The sequence below is a fragment of the Amphiprion ocellaris genome, chromosome 13, assembly GCF_022539595.1.
Source record: "Amphiprion ocellaris isolate individual 3 ecotype Okinawa chromosome 13, ASM2253959v1, whole genome shotgun sequence".
Classification (NCBI taxonomy): domain Eukaryota; kingdom Metazoa; phylum Chordata; class Actinopteri; family Pomacentridae; genus Amphiprion; species Amphiprion ocellaris.
The window spans coordinates 27,661,006-27,674,048 of record NC_072778.1 but is presented as its reverse complement, the minus strand read 5'-3'; the positions used below and the strand labels follow the sequence as shown (position 1 = coordinate 27,674,048).

The window sequence follows — 13,043 nt, the reverse complement described above, 5'->3', positions numbered from 1 at the left end:
TTCAAACTGGAAAAACACATGTACGTGTATCAGTGTCAAATATTGATGCCAGTGGCACCAACATCAAATGTGTAATTCTTTGAGCCGGAAGCAGCTTTGACAAAATGGCAGCGTTTGATGTCCTGGGACTGGGTTGGAAATGATGGTGATGATTACAACAGTGTAGGGAGGTGTAATTGTGCTTAAAAGCATCCTCTGTGCTCTTGAGAAAGATATAAGATCCAGGAGAAGAAACTCTCTCAGGATGATGACAAATGCCAGTGTTAAAGGGAGAAGTTGCGTTTATCAGTCGGAGCTGCCATTTGTGAATGGTCTTGTTTGATGAGCTGTGCTTTGCTACACAATCAATCCTTTCCCTCCCCCTTCAGTTGTCTCCAGCAGGAATAAGACTCGTGCATGTTCTCAGATATGATTCACTGTATGTTCCCGCTGCAGCTAAACATGTTCTAACTGGTTGAAATGACTTCCAGAATAGAGAAATCCACTGGAAGTGACAGGTCACACAAAGGCAGCAGGGTGTTTCAGTATTAATAGCTAAGTCTGCCTTTTATGGGGCAAAGAGAAAAGACAAAGAAAGGCCCCCTATTCAAATAGTAATTGCTCACAGTTAATCATTGGTGCCTGCGTGTCATGAGACTGGGCAAATTTTGCTTTGGGGGGAAATTAGAGTGTGATTGTACAACAGCGGTCGTCACAAAAGTCATGCGTCAAATTAAAGATAAGAGAAAGTAGTATTGGGATTTTATTGCACTGGATTCATTAGATTTCATAGTTTGACACAGAAAACAATACACCTGGGAAGACCATTTCAAGAGCCTTGGTTAAAGGGGAATACCACTTCATTTCTGAATTCCCACATCGTTGTTGGCTACCATTACCCCCCCCCCCCACTCCTTTTTCTTTAATTGGTAACAGAACATTAGCTCCCAACTCAAAGTGTCTCACAGCTGCAGATGTGAAGTTTGAAGTTGAAAGCAAAAAAGTGGAGGCCGCACAGAAGTCAGGTGCCAAGAAGGCACTGTAGTGCTTTGTGAGGAATGTAATGTATTCAGGTACACAGTTTAACAGAAAGTGAGAGAATAGCAGGCGAAAGAGAATGTGTGAGTTGGGGTTCATTCTGGCTATTCATGTTCATACACCATGTCATTAAATAAGCCAATGAACACTGCAGAAATCAAACCTGAAAGCTCAGACAGCATATGCTCCATTAAAATCATAAGCTTTTGGCAGAATGTGTGCTTTAAAATGAAATCTGTTGATGCTGTGAGGTTGTATTTGTAATTGAGTGACACCATTTTCATATTCTAAATATGCATACTATAAAACAAAGAGTTATTCAGAAATATTAAGACAATGCATAACTTACAGACATACTAATTAATATGATGATGGTTTGCTTTTAATGTTTGAGAATGATATAATTAATTAATATGATGAAAAACTGAAGTTCACAGGGCAAAATACCCTAAAATGTACCTAAAACAAATACTAAATTTCTCATAATACAACTATAAAACTGTATAAATATAAGCTCATGTGATTGCAACCCGAATCACTTACTTTTCAGTCTTGAGAAAGCCACTGAGTATTACACAAATGATTCACACAGGCCCCTTTAAGTCTGTGTAAAATGTCTTTTTATTCATCCTTGTCTTCAAAAAATGTTCCAGTAAAACTAAACCCTTGCTTTGCTGTTCTTTTCAGTCAAACAATCATAAATGAGAGGCAGTTGCTCACCATGGTAACCCATAAAATGGAGGAGATGCTATAATAAGTTATAAAGATGTTGCACTTTGACCCAAACTATGATATTTTCCTAGACCTGACCAGGATTAAAAAATGAAATAAATAAGAAATCAGTCTGCTAGATGAAAGTAATGTTGCAGATGTGACACTTTCAAGTTACAACTGTCCCTGACTATAAAATAATCGTCTGACATTTGAGAAGGAATTACATTTATTTTAAAGTGTAAACAGGAATGCATATTAGCTATAAAAACTAATTTCGGTGTGAACAGGTTGTTGTAGTCACACTGAGACAAGTCCACAAACTCTAAATATTTTTTGCTGTCCACCATCATTGTCATCCTACTTCAACCTTTTTAACTGAATGTCTGATTGGACCTCTTGTCCATTAATCAACACCAATCATGGAAAACACTGGAAATCTGATTCTTCTTCATTTAATACACTTAGAGTTTCTGGCTGTGCAATTCTTGTTTTAATGATTGAGCTGATTGACATCAAAACTAATGTGTATTAAATGACAAAGAAAGAGGACAATATCAATGGAAGCTCTCTAAATTACTTCTGCAACAAAATCCAATTCACATATGTATTCCAACAACAACAAATAAAGATCCTGAATGAGAAAAAAAAAAAACAGAAAATCTTGAAAATGCCAGGTATAAGCAGAGCTGTAGTGATATAACTACGAGCCTGTGGCCCCATAAGAGCCGTGATGTTGTAAAAAATGAACCCATGAGTCTCCTTTTTCAAAATCAATAAATGTTTCTTCTGCTCTCTTGGAGCTGTGCGGATCATTTTCTGTCTCTACAGTGAGAAAGGCAGTACATGAGGATAGTACAGCAACAGAGACTGACAGTGTGTCTGGGGTCACTGCCTCAAATAGTCTGTAGCAGGAGGAACAGTTGGGAGCAATCAGGGGCATGAAGAGCAGCTGGATGAAGGGATAAAGCAGTTCTGGATCAGGAACTATCACATCATGCAGCACAAATGCCAGTTAAGACAAATACGTAAGTTAAATTTTTATCTGATGAACTAGCGAACACAAATAACTTTCATTCATGTAAGCACGTAAGTAGATGAAAAAGCAAGAAAAAAATAGTTTGCAGAGTATGCTGACAGTCTGGGGTGTACAGAATGAATCTGGTTGGTGAAACTGACATCTTCTAACTTGTAAACTGAAAAAACATTAATTATAAACGGGTTGTACAATATGTCAGCAAGCATTTACTTCTGTATGTCAAAGATCAGAACAGCTTTTTATAGTGAAATGGAAAAGAAAGCAATTTTCCTTGGTCAGTTGTACATAATTTGCATGTTTCAACCTATAATAACTCTTTGAAGACATGTCACCACATGCTAAAACAACTCCCTATAGAATAAAAACCATCTGTTGAACAGAAAAACAACTTCTTATAAGCACCCTTTCCTCTTGCGATGACTCTTCTTCACAGCGTTCAGTAAACAAGTTAGTTACAGGACCAGAAACAATTAGTTACACCCCAAATGGAAATACATAAACATCTAATTAGTAAAGAATGAATTCACACAAATGATTATGAAAAGATTATTTGCATATGAATAAATTATAAATCTTAAGGCTAGAGCTGAGTTTGCTTTCACAGCTGTGTGAGGTGGAAAAGTTCAGCAAATAAAGAATGAGTCTATCCAGAAAAACATATGTTTGTCTTGATGTTGCAGAGCAATACAATAATATACACGTTTTTCAGTTTTAGTTCTATTTCATGTAAGCAAAGGAAATTGGCAGCAAATTGAAGAGGAGGTGATAACTCACAGTACTAAAGTGCTGTAGAGGTGTACAGGATTATTTTGTAGCAGCACAGTGGAAGGCTGTGAATATTTATTTATTTATTTATTTTTACTGTAGGTAGATGATGAGAAACAAAGAAAGAAGCCTGTCTGATGTAAAACATTCTCTCAAACCGTGGTCACCCTCTGAATCAGGAATTCACTGTGCTGGACTGCCTGCTGGTCAGTGTATATTTAAAGATCCATATTCATGGTTCATGAATCTCAGATTGCACATTGATTCTATGTATATTTACTATATGACTTCCCACCTGAATAGCTATTTACCCTTCAAGAGCCGAGAAATTACTGGTGTCCTTGTTCCGAACAAATGGCTGTTGCTGCTGCTGGAAACGACTCAGCTCAGGAGGATACAAATGTCCACCTGCTGCATGGAATCGAGAAGATGGCTCTTTTTGTAAGCACAGCTGCCAGCGTGTACACACTGCCATATGCACAGTACATTCTGTACATACTGCCTGTTGAGCACCTTCCACACTGTTCCCCCCTCGATCGCTCATATATTCACACTTACAGCAGTCAATTATCTCTCTCTCTCCCTTGTTTTGTGTTCTGTCTGTACATGTATATACAGGCGAACACGCAGGCTTGTGTTTTTAGTTAATTGAAGTGTTGAGTCAGTGTTGCTGCACGTTGCATCATTTGTCTTTCTGTCACTTTGTACAAGCAGTTTCATCCCGATTCCTGCATATTCATGTCTGTCAAGTCATAAAATACTGTGTGTGTGTGTGTGTGTGTGTGTGCGTGTGTGTGTGTGTGTGTGTGTGTCAGCAGTGATGTGTCTGAGAGACAGAAAAAAACAAAAAATACATGCAATACAAATTGTGAAAAATAGCAGGGTTGGACAAAAGAAAGGAAGGAAAGTGTCAGTGTTTACTAGACATATTTGAAATATTTGCTTTCAAATTTCTATGGTTATTATTCTAAATACAAAATGTAACTAAAGTGATATTCCATAAAATATGACAAAAGAAACACAAAAAAAACTAATGCATTCATTTGTATACTGTATATGAAGGTATTATTTAAAATAAATCTATTATTGAATACAGTCCTACAGTAAACATTAGCAAATCATTTAGCATTTCACTACCCAAATGCAGAAAAGAGCTGCATCGGACTAAACATCTTCATGAGTACATAGACAAGTAAATGATCAGTTTATTTACTATGGCGAGCTTTCTGCCTCCTTAGCTTAATTTACTGCATCATGCCTCTAATGAGGTTGATGATAAATCTCAGGTTAATGAGCCATAATGATTGTAAATTAGCATAAATTGATACGTTAGCTTCCTCCTCCAGAAACCCCTTAAACTTGTAGGTGTGGCCACATCAGATGAGATAGAAGTCCAGCACTTATGAGGTTGTTGTGCAGATTTGATACATGGGGGTCACGATGACGTCATGGAGGTCAAATACTCTTCACTTCAGCTGTAATGATCTCCTCCATAGACTGAACTGCAGTGCTGAATGAGCTACATGTATTATTATTATGAGTGTATCCTTTATTGCAGTGCACATGCAAGACAAAATGTTTTAGTGACAGGATTCTGTGTTTAGACACTAACAATAATGCCATTCAACAGTGAATAAGTGTTAATAAGTGTTAAATCAAGCTCTTAAGGAAAGAAGGTCAAACCAGTGGTGGCTGAAAGTACCGCTGTCAACTCAGTAAATGATGTCATATTCCAGTTAAAAGGTCACTGATGGATTGTTTAAACCATTGAGACAAGTGTGGTATGATGACTGTCACACTCAAGAGTAAAGGTTAGTACATGGCAGACACAGAGCAGCAGACTTGCATGAGATTCTATGCATGCTACAGTTGAGGTGATGTGCATGTAGACATGTTGTACGCATGCACGTCTTGAAACAGGATTATCTTTTGGCAGCTAGTAGAGTTGCTTTTAAAATAATGTGTGTGGCTGGACACACACACACACACACACGAAAACTTAATAAGAATGGAACCGAGAGTGTTGAATGCATTAATAATATACATATAATGCATGAAACAGCTTTCACACATCTACAATTGGTTTACTGTTCCAACCATCCATTGACTTGACATGGCTTAAGATGACTTGTACCTCATGCAGAAACACAAGGGAACGATAAATTATCTTATTCCAAATCTGATACCCTCAAGTTGCAAAAGATTATACAAACTGAAATTGATATACTTACATTTCACAGTGGTGATGCTAACATGCAGTAGGTAGTACTGAAGACCCACTCTGGTAAAAACTAGTTTACCTTGTCAACAAGTCTATATGGTGTTTTTAATGAGCTAGAACACACAACATAAGTAAAATACATTTGATTATTTCAAACTTAAAACTTAGTGTACTAATGACAGAAATAAGTTCATACTTATTGGTTTCATGTCTAACAAGGAAATACTACTAAGGAACCAGTGCTGTCAATTTGTAGGTTTGGTTTCCCACATCATAATTTTTTTTCAGTTTCTGTTTTGAACATGTACAGCTGGAATACTATAAAATTACAATTTGCCATTATGTAGTGTAGAGTACTTTTACAGTGTCTGAGCAGAGCCATAGTGAGCTGGTGTGCTGAGCTGCAGTGAGTGGGAAGTGGTGGGTAGAAAGAGGGCCAAGGACTTCATAGATCCTTACATTCTAGGTGAAGCAAGGGTTTTAAACCATTTCAAAGCAGACATATGTTGTTTTACTGGACAAATCTTCCTAGCATGCAACTTTGATATACTTTAAAAAGGTTTTAATGCAATTCAATTTCATTCAATTTTGTTTATGTAGCGCCAATTACAATTCAGATTGTCTCAAGATGCTTTACAGAACCCAAATGGCATTGGCAATGCCTGAACCCCTAGAGCAAGCCTGAAGGCGACAGTGGCAAGAAAAAAACTCCCTTTTAACAGGAAGAAACCTCAAGCAGAACCAGGCTCATATGGGGAACAAGGAAACACATAACATGCACGATATGAGAAACATAGATGATACAAAGTGATGCATAATGAATACATAGTGACTGTGGATATACAGAGCAAGCCAACGGTGAAGCTGATTCATAAGTTTACTATTATGGGATAAGGTTCTGGCATTAAATACACTGCATATATAGCTGGTAGTAAGATGCAGACAGTGTGTAGATGAGCACATCGTGTATAGTATGGGTGATGCAGAGTAGATTGGTGATAATGGACAGCTGGAGACTAAGCCAGTTGGTAGGACAGCAGCCACAGATCAGAAGCATCCAGCTCTGGGACACAGGGAGACACAAAGTGAATGTAATGCAATAATGGTATATATAGTAAATTCACAGGTAACGAGAGAAGGGCTCAGTGCATCAAGAGGTCCCCCAGCAGCCTAGGCTTATAGCAGGGTAACTAGGGACATAACTAATGACGCTGAAGAAGAAGTCAGTTGTTTAAGGATTTGAATCAACCGATAAGCCAGTTAACCAAAAAGGGACTTTAACTAACGCAGTGTAGGATGTTAGCATGCTAATGCTTGGCGATTTGAGGTAAAGACAAAGTACAACATAATTCGACAGTAACAGTCTCGGTTTTGTAACAAACCTTTGGATAGATCAACGTGCTAGATAAAGGTGGCAGATCAAACAACATGATATCACCACATTATCTGACAGGCACCTTGAATATCTGTAACAGTTACACAACCAATATCTGGTGAGATATTTCAAGCTGGAACATAGCGATGGACTGATCAACATTGTCAAGCCTAAGACGTCAACTTCTTAGTAGCAGGTAACCACCAAAGTGACTAGAATTCAGCAAGTCATTCATTTTCTGTTGGAATTTTTCAACCTGGAACTAATAGGTGGACTGACTGACAGACTGAAATGGTAATAGAACCATGACAGCATCGCCCACAGATATGTGATTGCTTAACTTAAGAAATATTGCTGTAATTATAAATCAGACCTGCAATGATTTAGCAATGGCATTGGAATATGCTGCAACAATCCTGGTCAAGTTTATTGATAAAGTTCAAAATGAATAATCAAACCGTCAACCATCAAACCAACTGCATGCTCCTCCATTAATGTGTGCAAGCTGGCCACATAAATCTCTTCATCTTTCTTTCTTGCATTCATACATTTCACCTATGCATTCAGTCTGCTTTGCATACAATTAGAATTCAAATCTAGAGTATTTTCTGTGTGACTGAGACCCAGATGGAGCCAGGGTTAGCTGGCCTCTCCACTGGGGGCTTCATTATAAACGAGCACTGATCGTGTGCCTGTCCGTCGTGTGATGATCACTTTTCTGTTAAGGAGTAAAGAGTTCTGGGGTGATTAGCTAACTGTAAGCTGTGCCTGAGATGCTGACCTAACGGTCCTCAGCTTCATGCTTCACTGCACTAATTGGCCTGTAAATCCTCTCAGATTCAAACGATGACAGTCGTTGTCCGCTGGGCCCAGTGGGGATCTTTGCCACTGCTTGGGTGAAGATGGCAACATGAAAATGACAAGTATTGTTTACAACTGGTTATTTTTAGGCATGTGTGTACAGTATATAGATGTATGACCTTTTCATACAAGCCAGCCAAGTCAAGGCAATTTTTCACTAAGACATATATAAAAAAAAAAAAAAAAAAATAGATGTATGTAAAGCAGAGATCGGCATGTGGGTGCATTTTTTTTCTTTTGTTGAAATACAGAAAAACTGTTGGTTTGTTGGTTAAGCTTTGCAGTGACCCCTGTATTTTAACTCTATGTCCTTTTCATCACCCCTGTGAACTGACCATCAATTAGCTGCCCACCAACAGACTTATTGGCCTTTTCATCAAAGAATTTGCAAAGCGTGTAATGACCATATTTGACCAATCTCTGAATGGCTCTTAACCCTGAGCCTGGAACACTGTGTATATATGGTCTCCAGAGTTTATGATGTTATTACACTGGAGTCAGTGTGCACTGAGGAATCGAGCAGGGATAATTAGAAGTGTATTTACGGGGCCCGTTACATACCATTAATTTCTGTTGGTCGTATAGAGTCCAGATTTAGAGTTAGGCATGATTGGAATAGTGAGATGGCAGCAGTAAATTATGGGGAAAGTTTAAAACCAGCCATAAAAATGGAGACCTGCTTCTCATGATTAATACATGGCTTCCTGCTCCTCATTGTATGATTCATCTCTCAGGTATAAATTCTTTGTTTCATTCTTCTTTAGGATGTGGTCACTACAGTTAGCTAAAGCCACTACGTGTAGAATTTATTTATTTATTGCCATACTAGTGTTTCAGTTTGACTGACAGGGTTGGTAGAAGGTTCATTCATTCATTTTTCCCAGAAGAATCATGTAGACTTTGGTGATCCAAAGCTAGCTCAGCCGTATTCTTTTGGTCTTGTTATGTCATTAATTCACTTTAAAAATTATTTACATGGCTTTGGTTTACAATTGTTAAGAAAAATGAACAAAAAAATAATAATTCTGGTTCTAAAAAACATCCTCAGATAATAGAAGGTGCTAATGAGTCACGTATAGGAGTTCTTTAAAACATAATAATAATAATCATCATAATTTTCATGTTGTAAATCAGGGCCACCGCATCATGTTTCCTCTGAAGAGTTTGCACAGTAAATCATTAGTCAGCTGGTACACTATATTACAATTGTTGAATGAATCGCCGCGAATAAAGTGTGAGATTGAACCAGACCGAGAGAAAAAATGACTAATATGATCTACTTATCCAATGAAATAACTTGATGATCTACAAGATAAATAATTATGGAAACATCATCACTGTCTTTTCAAACAGGATGAATGATTCTTTTAAAAATAAATAAATAAATATATATTTTTTAGTGTTTCATTGTATATGCTTATGCTGTTATTCCTTCATTTTAAACATGTTAAGGCATTTTGTAAAGCAGTTGGTGTTTCATGCCTTGCATTTTTACTTCCTGTTGTGCTTTAAGATTGACTTAAGACAAGCCAACCTATTAAAGCTGCAGTAGGCAGAAATCTGGAAAAGACAGAAAAAAAAGAAAGAAAGAGAAGCTACCGTTACCACATGCAAATGTGCTTCAAATGCACAAAGATAATCCAGCTGAAAGTCTAACCTATTGCAAAATCCCTTCCTTGTCACCACAGATGTTGTTGCTCTTTATACTGCTGTTGCTGTTCTGAGTGAAAAACCTAGGATTGGCTAGAATGTCTCATAAAAGATGTTCTTGTCTGAAAACAAATCTGAGAGGACGTGCAGGAGTCTAATTTCCTCTCAAACAACTTCAGTTACAGTATGAAATGGTATTACAATTTTTGCCCAATGATGCACAAAAAAAGAACATTTCCTATCAGCACTTTATTGCTTATTAAAGTCTCAACTAAAATCATCAAATTACCATACAGACATCCACATGTTAGCATTACTAAGTACTACTGTGCCTCAAAACACCCTCACAGAGTTACTAAGAGCTTTGTGATCTTTCTCTCTACTTCAATAAATTATAAAAAACTATTTATCCACTTATCCCCTTTTTTGAACAAACCAGTAGCTTTTTAGATGCTTATTCCAGGCTTTTCTCAGAACACTGAAGTGTTTTTCACTGAGTGCCAGGAAGAGACACAAAGCATTATTCTTCTATGGCTGAATATCAGTTACCTCATAATTTGACAGACAGTAAGACATTCAATTCCAGTTCTTTCATTGTAATCACGCTCTTTCAAAATCCCCTTTAATAACCAGAGAGAGTAGCTCTTGACAACAAAGGCCAGCATTTCCCCGCTGTGCACTTCTCGGTGTATTTCCCCTAAAACCAACCCCCCCCTGCAAAACACCAAGAATGAAAAGAAACAAGTTCACATGAGAGATATTGAGGGTTGTAAATTCTTTATTTTCTCAAGCTTGAGCACACAGTTTTTAAACATCCCTCTCAATGGGAAATTTCTTCAAGAATGAGCTGCAAAAAATGAGTAATAGAAACAGATATACTGTAAATGTTATATATGTGTGTGTGTGTGTGTGTGTGTGTGTGTGTGTGTGTGTGTGTGTGTGTGTGTGTGTGTGTGTGTGTATTGGTCAGTGGCTGGAGTCACAGTTTCAAACAAATCCCCATGTTGATTTAAAAGATGCTAAATGTTCTAATAAACCAATGGTTGTTTTTTTTTAAATGTCAAACTCATGTTTTTTTTTTTTTTTCTTAATTTATCATGAAGTTCTAAGTGGCTGAGAAAAGACAGCAGCTTTAAAAACACCTCATGGTTAACAGTGTGTGGAAAAACAACCTTTTCTGCCCTATCATTATACCCAGTACTCTTTGGATCCATGTAATTTTAATAAAATATATTCATATGACCGGTGGTTGTCATTGTTCTGAAGCTGGTGACTTATTTTTGTTTTTCTTACTGTAAACAGATCCTATACATTCCACCAAAGACTTGCAACTTCACAAAGAGATGCAGGTTATTTTATTCTAGAACACTCGCAAAAAAAATCTATTTTGACTCAACCCCCCAATACTCCCCAATACTGAAATTCTCTCTAGAAAAGCCTAATGTGCATTAATCTGCAGCTGAAAATAACCCCTAACAAATGCATTAGTTCCTTCTCTTTAAGGAAGATTTAATGAAAACTACCGTGCTCTGCTGTTTTGGGAACTTCTCATGCCTTTTGTGGGGTTAATTTATAAATATGTGGCCCATGATTATTGATTAGATTTCTCCTTTCAGTGAATGAGCTACGAGGTCGGGGTCTTGAAATGAATTCCGGGGAGGATATCTACTTATCACCATGAGCCTGCTGGTCAAGTTGCAACATATTCAATATATTGATACTGGCCCTCAAAAACCTGCATCTATTTAACTTTTGTCTTCGCATTTTTTTTTTTTTACAGTGACTGACAGTGGAGTTCTTGGCATCTGACTGACGGCCATTTTGCTTTTCCCTCTACTGCTGCTGTGCAGTCGCCATGGGAACTGGCTACATGAATACCATCTGTATAATTAGCTCCCCCTATACTCTGTCTTTAAAGAGAGAAAGACAGAGGGATGAATAAGAGAGCAACAGGAAGGGGAAAGACAGAGGGAGAGAAGCACTGAGAGGCCTGGGGGTCCCTCTGCACCTTGCTCGTATTATTACATTGGAAAAGATGGAGAGGGAAAATAAAAAAGGAAGCTGTAAGGACAGAGCAGAGGGAGAAAGTGAGCCATGGACACATGGAGAGAGGAACAGAGCAGAGGAGGAGAGTGGTGCAATGAATGGAAGTGAGGGGGGTAAGACAAGGAGGTGAAAAAGAGACAGACAGATGGGTGGGATCAGACGGAGAAATGTTTCAAACTGTGACAGCGAATGCAGATGACAATATGAATGAGTGTGTGCATGTGAGAGGCAGGAAGATAGAGTAAGAAAGAGAAAAAAAGTGCAAACATAGCAAAGAATGACAAATGGGAGTCGAGATATGACAAAGTAGAAGAACAAAAAATGGAAAAGGATAAAGGGGGAAATCCCAGCCCTCATTCACGTTATGTCTGGGTTGAAGCCTGTCTCAGTTTTAAGGGGATCCATTATTCTTTTTTTTCTTATTTTCTGTCACAAGTTTCAAATAAGGGGGTAAATATATGCAAAAGAAATTCCTGGAAGTCAAAAACACAGGCTTCACATGGCTCTGAATGCTAAGTTTCCACTGTTTGTTTTTTTTTTTTTACTTCCTTGCAGAGCTGCTTATTCTTTTCTTTGCATGATCATCATCTTCCAAAATCAACTAGACTTACTTATATATACAAAACAGTGTACTTGACCATGATTATAGGCATTGTACTGACTCCACCATACAAATAACCAACAGTGCAAGAAAATAAAGCAGAGGTCTTCCTCTTCAGTTGGCATTCCAGTCTATTTCTTATCTATTAACAGAGGTATATATTCAGAAATTGTATGTACAGTTTGTGATTCAATGAATAAATCCACCATTATATCCCACAGTAAATGAGTTTTAAGTGCAATATTTACCAAACTATATAACTTCTCCCCCTTCTGCGGGAATGACAGGTGAAACATCAGGCACTTAAATCATGAGCAATAATATCAATATCAGTTGCAATGTTGTTTTCCTTGACACTTTGTGCAATATCAGTTTGCAGTATTGTGTGTAGCATTTTATGTACAGTAGCCAAGTCTTATTTTAGTATGCATCTATTATTTTCAGTAATGTATCATATTTATATCTTATTGCTTTTCTACTAGAACCTGCATGTGTAATGTTGTGTAATTTTGTTTTCTGAGCAATATCTTCTAAAATAATTTCAGCAAAGTTTAATAATAAATAAATAAATAAAACAAAGATTAATTAAATTACGTTGTGTCTTAGCTCATCAAACAGAGACCTCCTGCAGTAATTCTGGTTGATCACTCTCTTATTTTGAATAATTTTGGGGTCAAACGTACGAGTGGAACAAGAAATGATGTTGCTTAGCAAGTTTACAGTTTCCTTTTGGAACTGACACATTGGCAAGATGAAG

At 37.4% G+C, this 13,043-nt stretch overlaps 1 long non-coding RNA gene across 1 annotated transcript; it reads left to right on the top strand.

The window, feature by feature from the left end:
- The first annotated feature begins 2,623 nt into the window (after positions 1–2,623).
- Positions 2,624–12,748, top strand: LOC129350318 (uncharacterized). The gene is made up of 5 exons (XR_008603684.1): positions 2,624–2,756; positions 3,635–3,738; positions 3,836–3,973; positions 11,256–11,328; positions 11,420–12,748. It is a non-coding gene; the product is annotated as an uncharacterized LOC129350318 (long non-coding RNA).
- Positions 12,749–13,043: the final 295 nt, after the last annotated feature.